General features: G+C 43.1%; 2 non-coding genes and 1 pseudogene across 2 annotated transcripts; all 3 read left to right on the top strand.

Moving 5' to 3' along the window:
* The first annotated feature begins 239 nt into the window (after positions 1-239).
* On the top strand, positions 240-2,161 carry LOC130899159 (small subunit ribosomal RNA). Its single transcript, XR_009059982.1, has one exon. It is a non-coding gene; the product is annotated as a small subunit ribosomal RNA (ribosomal RNA).
* Positions 2,162-3,263: 1,102 nt separating this feature from the next.
* LOC130899174 (5.8S ribosomal RNA) lies at positions 3,264-3,419 on the top strand. Its single transcript, XR_009059994.1, has one exon. It is a non-coding gene; the product is annotated as a 5.8S ribosomal RNA (ribosomal RNA).
* Positions 3,420-4,131: 712 nt separating this feature from the next.
* LOC130899173 (large subunit ribosomal RNA) overlaps positions 4,132-6,908 on the top strand; it is a 10,689-nt pseudogene continuing 7,912 nt past the window's right edge.

Below are 6,908 nucleotides of genomic sequence, written 5' to 3'. Positions count from 1 at the left end.
AAACACGCAAAAGAAAAAGTAAATAACAATGTGTTTATACACGAATATAGATGATTATTATATTATGTATAAATATAAAGTATATATGTAATATAAAAAACATCATCATAATTTATCCTCTTTTGGATATTGTTATTAAAACTTTTTCGATAATAGTTTTTTATTATAAATATATATATATATATATATATATAATAATAATAATAATAATATATATTATATATATTATAAAACACAGTTCCCTGGTTGATCCTGCCAGTAGTCATATGCTTGTCTCAAAGATTAAGCCATGCATGTCTCAGTACAAGCCAAATTAAGGTGAAACCGCGAAAGGCTCATTAAATCAGTTATGGTTCCTTAGATCGTACCCACATTTACTTGGATAACTGTGGTAATTCTAGAGCTAATACATGCAAACAGAGTTCCGACCGGAGACGGAAGGAGCGCTTTTATTAGATCAAAACCAATCGGTGGCGGGCTTGCTCGTCATCGTACAATTTGGTGACTCTGAATAACTTTTCGCTGATCGCACGGTCTCGCACCGGCGACGCATCTTTCAAATGTCTGCCTTATCAACTGTCGATGGTAGGTTCTGCGCCTACCATGGTTGTAACGGGTAACGGGGAATCAGGGTTCGATTCCGGAGAGGGAGCCTGAGAAACGGCTACCACATCCAAGGAAGGCAGCAGGCGCGCAAATTACCCACTCCCGGCACGGGGAGGTAGTGACGAAAAATAACGATACGGGACTCATCCGAGGCCCCGTAATCGGAATGAGTACACTCTAAACCCTTTAACGAGGATCAATTGGAGGGCAAGTCTGGTGCCAGCAGCCGCGGTAATTCCAGCTCCAATAGCGTATATTAAAGTTGTTGCGGTTAAAAAGCTCGTAGTCGAATCTGTGTCCCACGCCGCTGGTTCATCGTACGCGGTGTTAACTGGCGTGTCGTGGGACGTCCTGCCGGTGGGCTTAGCTCGCAAGGGCGGCCCAACTCAATCCCGCCGCGGTGCTCTTGACTGAGTGTCGAGGTGGGCCGGCACGTTTACTTTGAACAAATTAGAGTGCTTAAAGCAGGCCAAAATTTTGCCTGAATACTGTGTGCATGGAATAATGGAATAGGACCTCGGTTCTATTTTGTTGGTTTTCGGAACCCCGAGGTAATGATTAATAGGAACGGATGGGGGCATTCGTATTGCGACGTTAGAGGTGAAATTCTTGGATCGTCGCAAGACGGACAGAAGCGAAAGCATTTGCCAAAAACGCTTTCATTGATCAAGAACGAAAGTTAGAGGTTCGAAGGCGATCAGATACCGCCCTAGTTCTAACCATAAACGATGCCAGCTAGCGATCCGCCGACGTTCCTCCGATGACTCGGCGGGCAGCTTCCGGGAAACCAAAGCTTTTGGGTTCCGGGGGAAGTATGGTTGCAAAGCTGAAACTTAAAGGAATTGACGGAAGGGCACCACCAGGAGTGGAGCCTGCGGCTTAATTTGACTCAACACGGGAAACCTCACCAGGCCCGGACACCGGAAGGATTGACAGATTGAGAGCTCTTTCTTGATTCGGTGGGTGGTGGTGCATGGCCGTTCTTAGTTGGTGGAGCGATTTGTCTGGTTAATTCCGATAACGAACGAGACTCTAGCCTGCTAACTAGGCGTATTTCGACATCCCAAAGGCCCGTCGGTATTGAGTTTCGGCTCTTGCCGTTCGCGGTTTTTACTGTCGGCGTACAAATAATTCTTCTTAGAGGGACAGGCGGCTTCTAGCCGCACGAGATTGAGCAATAACAGGTCTGTGATGCCCTTAGATGTTCTGGGCCGCACGCGCGCTACACTGAAGGAATCAGCGTGTCCTCCCTGGCCGAGCGGCCCGGGTAACCCGCTGAACCTCCTTCGTGCTAGGGATTGGGGCTTGCAATTGTTCCCCATGAACGAGGAATTCCCAGTAAGCGCGAGTCATAAGCTCGCGTTGATTACGTCCCTGCCCTTTGTACACACCGCCCGTCGCTACTACCGATTGAATGATTTAGTGAGGTCTTCGGACTGAGCGCGGTGGCGTTTCGGCGTCGCCGATGCTTCGGAAAGATGACCAAACTTGATCATTTAGAGGAAGTAAAAGTCGTAACAAGGTTTCCGTAGGTGAACCTGCGGAAGGATCATTACAGAGTATTTGTTCGTTTTTAAACAAAAAAAAAAAACGAAATCAAGTCTGTATTAATTGTAAAAGAAAATTTTCTTCTACAAAATTATGGAACTCTTCAAAAGAAATTTATATATGTTATAAATTATATATATATTATAGATGTATATATATTGAAATCTTTTTTTAATTTTTACAAAATTCGAACAAGTTTCGAATAAAATTAAAAAAAAAAAAGATAAATATAATTCATACGTCTATAAAAATATATTTACATATATAAATTTTTCCAATAAAAATATAACGAAAAATTTTTATCATAGTTTATAGAAGGCGTCGACGACGATGACGACACAACAATAACAACATATGTATTATTATATATTATAACGATTGACGGAACGATCATTAACAAAATTTCTTGTTAACTAAAAACGTTCTGATAAAGAATCGTTATTATAATAAACGAAAAATATATAGTTTATTGAAACGTCGTCTGTTGTCGTGTGTGTGTCTATATTTTTATGGATAAATTTTATTTCGTTTATTATATTATTACCTAAGTTTTTTATCGTTTGAAGGTAATACAAGAAAATATCGACAAGATTATATGTGATGATTATGTTATTGAGACATTTTCATCCGGGTACCTAAACGAAATTTAAGCACATGTCGATTCTATCGATATGTATAAAAATTCGTTTTAGAAATAATATTTTTATGTATTATTTCGAAGGTGTTCGAAGATTTACGCCCGACCGTCGAAATTTGTATAAAACTTTCAAGATAAAAAAAAAAGTGTAATAATATAAAGAGGAGGAATATATCGTGCGAGATATCTGTCTATGCGCGCCTCGTTTGTAATAAAACATGTGCAGCGGTTAAAATTTATCAGATATATCAAAGTACGATATTATAATTTCTCTAAAAGTTTCGAATAATTACCATTTATTATATATATATATATATATATATATATATATATATATATATATAAAAAATGTCGTTATATAAATTTTCTATACGCGTATAAGATATTATAATAATATTATTAATTTAATAATAATCAAATATTAAAAATACGACGAATAGAATATGAGAAAACGACATAATAATAAAATGATTACCCTGAACGGTGAATCACTTGGCTCGTGGGTCGATGAAGAACGCAGCTAATTGCGCGTCAACTTGTGAACTGCAGGACACATGAACATCGACATTTCGAACGCACATTGCGGTCCTCGGATACTCGTTCCCGGACCACTCCTGACTGAGGGTCGTATCAATTTAAAAGACTGCTTAGAATTTAAAATTTTTCTATTTATTAAAGAAAAATAATGCCTAAGCGTGTTGGATGTGAAACAATAACGCACACTAATTAAGAAAAAACACATGCACATACAAACTTGTGCGTATTTTTTTTTGTATTTGTGCGGCATCCTAAAGTGCGAAAAGCAGCGTAAATTTTTATAGAAAAAGTTACGCAATTTTTGAACACAACCCGCTATACCATAAATTAATCGTGTATTTATATGAAATACATAAAATTTGTTTGGTAGAGAGTTATATTTATATATAATATATATATATATATATTATACATATATACGACGTATATATATAGTCGATAAATAAGTGTGTGTATATATAATATATTTATGATAAAATGATAACGCGGTCGTCGTGTCCGAGAGAAATAATAAAGTTTCGAAGACTGGACGTCTGACCAGTGTTTTATTTATATCATTTATACACACGGTATATCGACAAAATATATGAATTATATATATTAAAAATATTATATATGTATAAAGGCTGGTGGTGTGTTGCTGATGCTGATGCTGATGCTGCTGCTGCTGCTGCCGACTCTTTAAATAAAAACAAATAATGTTATATTTCATATGAGAGATGATATTATTAAACACACGTTTTTTTTTTATGATAGTTTGGCGAATTGTATTTAAATATTATACGAGATATATTATAATATATCGACCTCAGAGCAGGTGAGATTACCCGCTGAATTTAAGCATATTACTAAGCGGAGGAAAAGAAACTAACTAGGATTCCCTCAGTAGCTGCGAGCGAACAGGGAAAAGCCCAGCACCGAATCCCGTGGTCGATATCGGCCACCGGGAAATGTGGTGTTAGGGAGGATCCGTTTATCACGAGATCGTGCGGCGCGTCCAAGTCCTTCTTGAACGGGGCCACAGCCCATAGAGGGTGCCAGGCCCGTAGCGACCGTTGCCGATTGCGTGAGGATCTCTCCTGAGAGTCGGGTTGCTTGAGAGTGCAGCCCTAAGTGGGTGGTAAACTCCATCTAAGGCTAAATATGACCACGAGACCGATAGCGAACAAGTACCGTGAGGGAAAGTTGAAAAGCACTTTGAAGAGAGAGTTCAAGAGTACGTGAAACCGTTCAGGGGTAAACCTGAGAAACCCGAAAGGTCGAAAGAGGAAATTCATTCGCGTTTCGATAATTGAAGTTGAACGTTTGTATGACGGATATTGTTTGTGTTTCGGCATATTACAATAAATCGCGTTTTACGTTTTTCTAATCGATATCGAACGCGTGCACTTTTCCTCTAGTAGGACGTCGTGATCCGTTGGGTGTCTGTCTAAGACTCGAGGTGGTAGACCACTTGATTTTATTCGAATTCATGGGGACCCTCGATGTTCCGACAGACTCGCTCGACGGTAGAAATATGGCGCGGGGCCGCTAGATTAATTAGCGTTCGGCCCGTAGCAAGAGCGTTTCGTGTTTGACGGTAATCGGACATAATGCCGATTCTGTCCCGGAACGACTGTTGGTTACGGTGTTCTCGAACAGACCTCGTTTTGAAACGCCGATCAACGACGCTATCGATTTGGGTAATTTCAGGACCCGTCTTGAAACACGGACCAAGGAGTCTAGCATGTGCGCGAGTCATTGGGAAATAACTAAACCTAAAGGCGTAATGAAAGTAAAGGTTTACCTCGCGTAGACCAAGGGAGGATAAGCGATTTGCAAATAAAAATTGTAAACGCTTCGCACTCCCGGGGCGTCTCGTTCTCATTACGAGAAGAGGCGCACCAAGAGCGTACACGCTGGGACCCGAAAGATGGTGAACTATGCCTGGTCAGGACGAAGTCAGGGGAAACCCTGATGGAGGTCCGTAGCGATTCTGACGTGCAAATCGATCGTCGGAACTGGGTATAGGGGCGAAAGACTAATCGAACCATCTAGTAGCTGGTTCCCTCCGAAGTTTCCCTCAGGATAGCTGGCGCTCGTAGCGTACGAGTTTCATCCGGTAAAGCGAATGATTAGAGGCATTGGGGTCGAAACGACCTCAACCTATTCTCAAACTTTAAATGGGTGAGATCTCCGGCTTGCTCGAACTTATGAAGCCGCGAGACTCGAATCAGAGTGCCAAGTGGGCCATTTTTGGTAAGCAGAACTGGCGCTGTGGGATGAACCAAACGTCGAGTTAAAGCGCCAAAATCGACGCTTATGGGATACCATGAAAGGCGTTGGTAACTTAAGACAGCAGGACGGTGGCCATGGAAGTCGGAATCCGCCAAGGAGTGTGTAACAACTCACCTGCCGAAGTTACTAGCCCTGAAAATGGATGGCGCTGAAGCGTCGTGCTTATACTCGACCGTCAGCGGCATGTGCGGTTCGCGTTTTGCGCGCGACCATGAAGCTCTGACGAGTAGGAGGGTCGCGGCGGTGTGCGCAGAAGGATTGGCCGTGAGGCCGTCTGGAGCCGCCGTCGGTGCAGATCTTGGTGGTAGTAGCAAATACTCCAGCGAGGCCCTGGAGGACTGACGTGGAGAAGGGTTTCGTGTGAACAGCCGTTGCACACGAGTCAGTCGATCCTAAGCCCTAGGCGAAAGCCGATGTTGATGTGGTGTAGCTTTATTTACTTACGTAAAAAGTTTGTACACACCCATCGGGCGAAAGGGAATCCGGTTCCTATTCCGGAACCCGGCAGCGGAACCGTCAAAAAGTCGGGCCCTCGCAAGAGAGTTCGTCGGGGTAACCCAAAAGGACCTGGAGACGCCGTCGGGAGATCCGGGAAGAGTTTTCTTTTCTGCATAAGCGTTCGAGTTCCATGGAATCCTCTAGCAGGGAGATATGGTTTGGAACGCGAAGAGCACCGCAGTTGCAGCGGTGTCCGGATCTTCCCCTCGGACCTTGAAAATCCAGGAGAGGGCCACGTGGAGGCTCGCGCCGGTTCGTACCCATATCCGCAGCAGGTCTCCAAGGTGAAGAGCCTCTAGTCGATAGAATAATGTAGGTAAGGGAAGTCGGCAAATTGGATCCGTAACTTCGGGATAAGGATTGGCTCTGAGGATCGGGGCGTGTCGGGCTTGGCGAGGAAGTGGGTCACGGCTGACGTGCCGGGCCTGGGCGAGGTGAAGTAATTGGAGCATCTCTCTTTCCTTCCTGGTTGGAGTTTGTGATAATTATGAATCCGAGTTCGGTCCCGTGCCTTGGCCTCCCGCGGAACCGTCTTGCTGCGAGGTTCCATATTACCTTAATCGGTATTTGGATATCCTCTTCGGCCGCCATTCAACGGTCAGCTCAGAACTGGCACGGACTAGGGGAATCCGACTGTCTAATTAAAACAAAGCATTGCGATGGCCCCAACGGGTGTTGACTCAATGTGATTTCTGCCCAGTGCTCTGAATGTCAAAGTGAAGAAATTCAAGCAAGCGCGGGTAAACGGCGGGAGTAACTATGACTCTCTTAATAACATCTCACTCACTGTTGAATAACATCTCAC

This window comes from Diorhabda carinulata, chromosome 10, assembly GCF_026250575.1.
Source record: "Diorhabda carinulata isolate Delta chromosome 10, icDioCari1.1, whole genome shotgun sequence".
Taxonomy (NCBI): domain Eukaryota; kingdom Metazoa; phylum Arthropoda; class Insecta; order Coleoptera; family Chrysomelidae; genus Diorhabda; species Diorhabda carinulata.
This window is presented reverse-complemented; position numbering and strand designations above follow the sequence as displayed.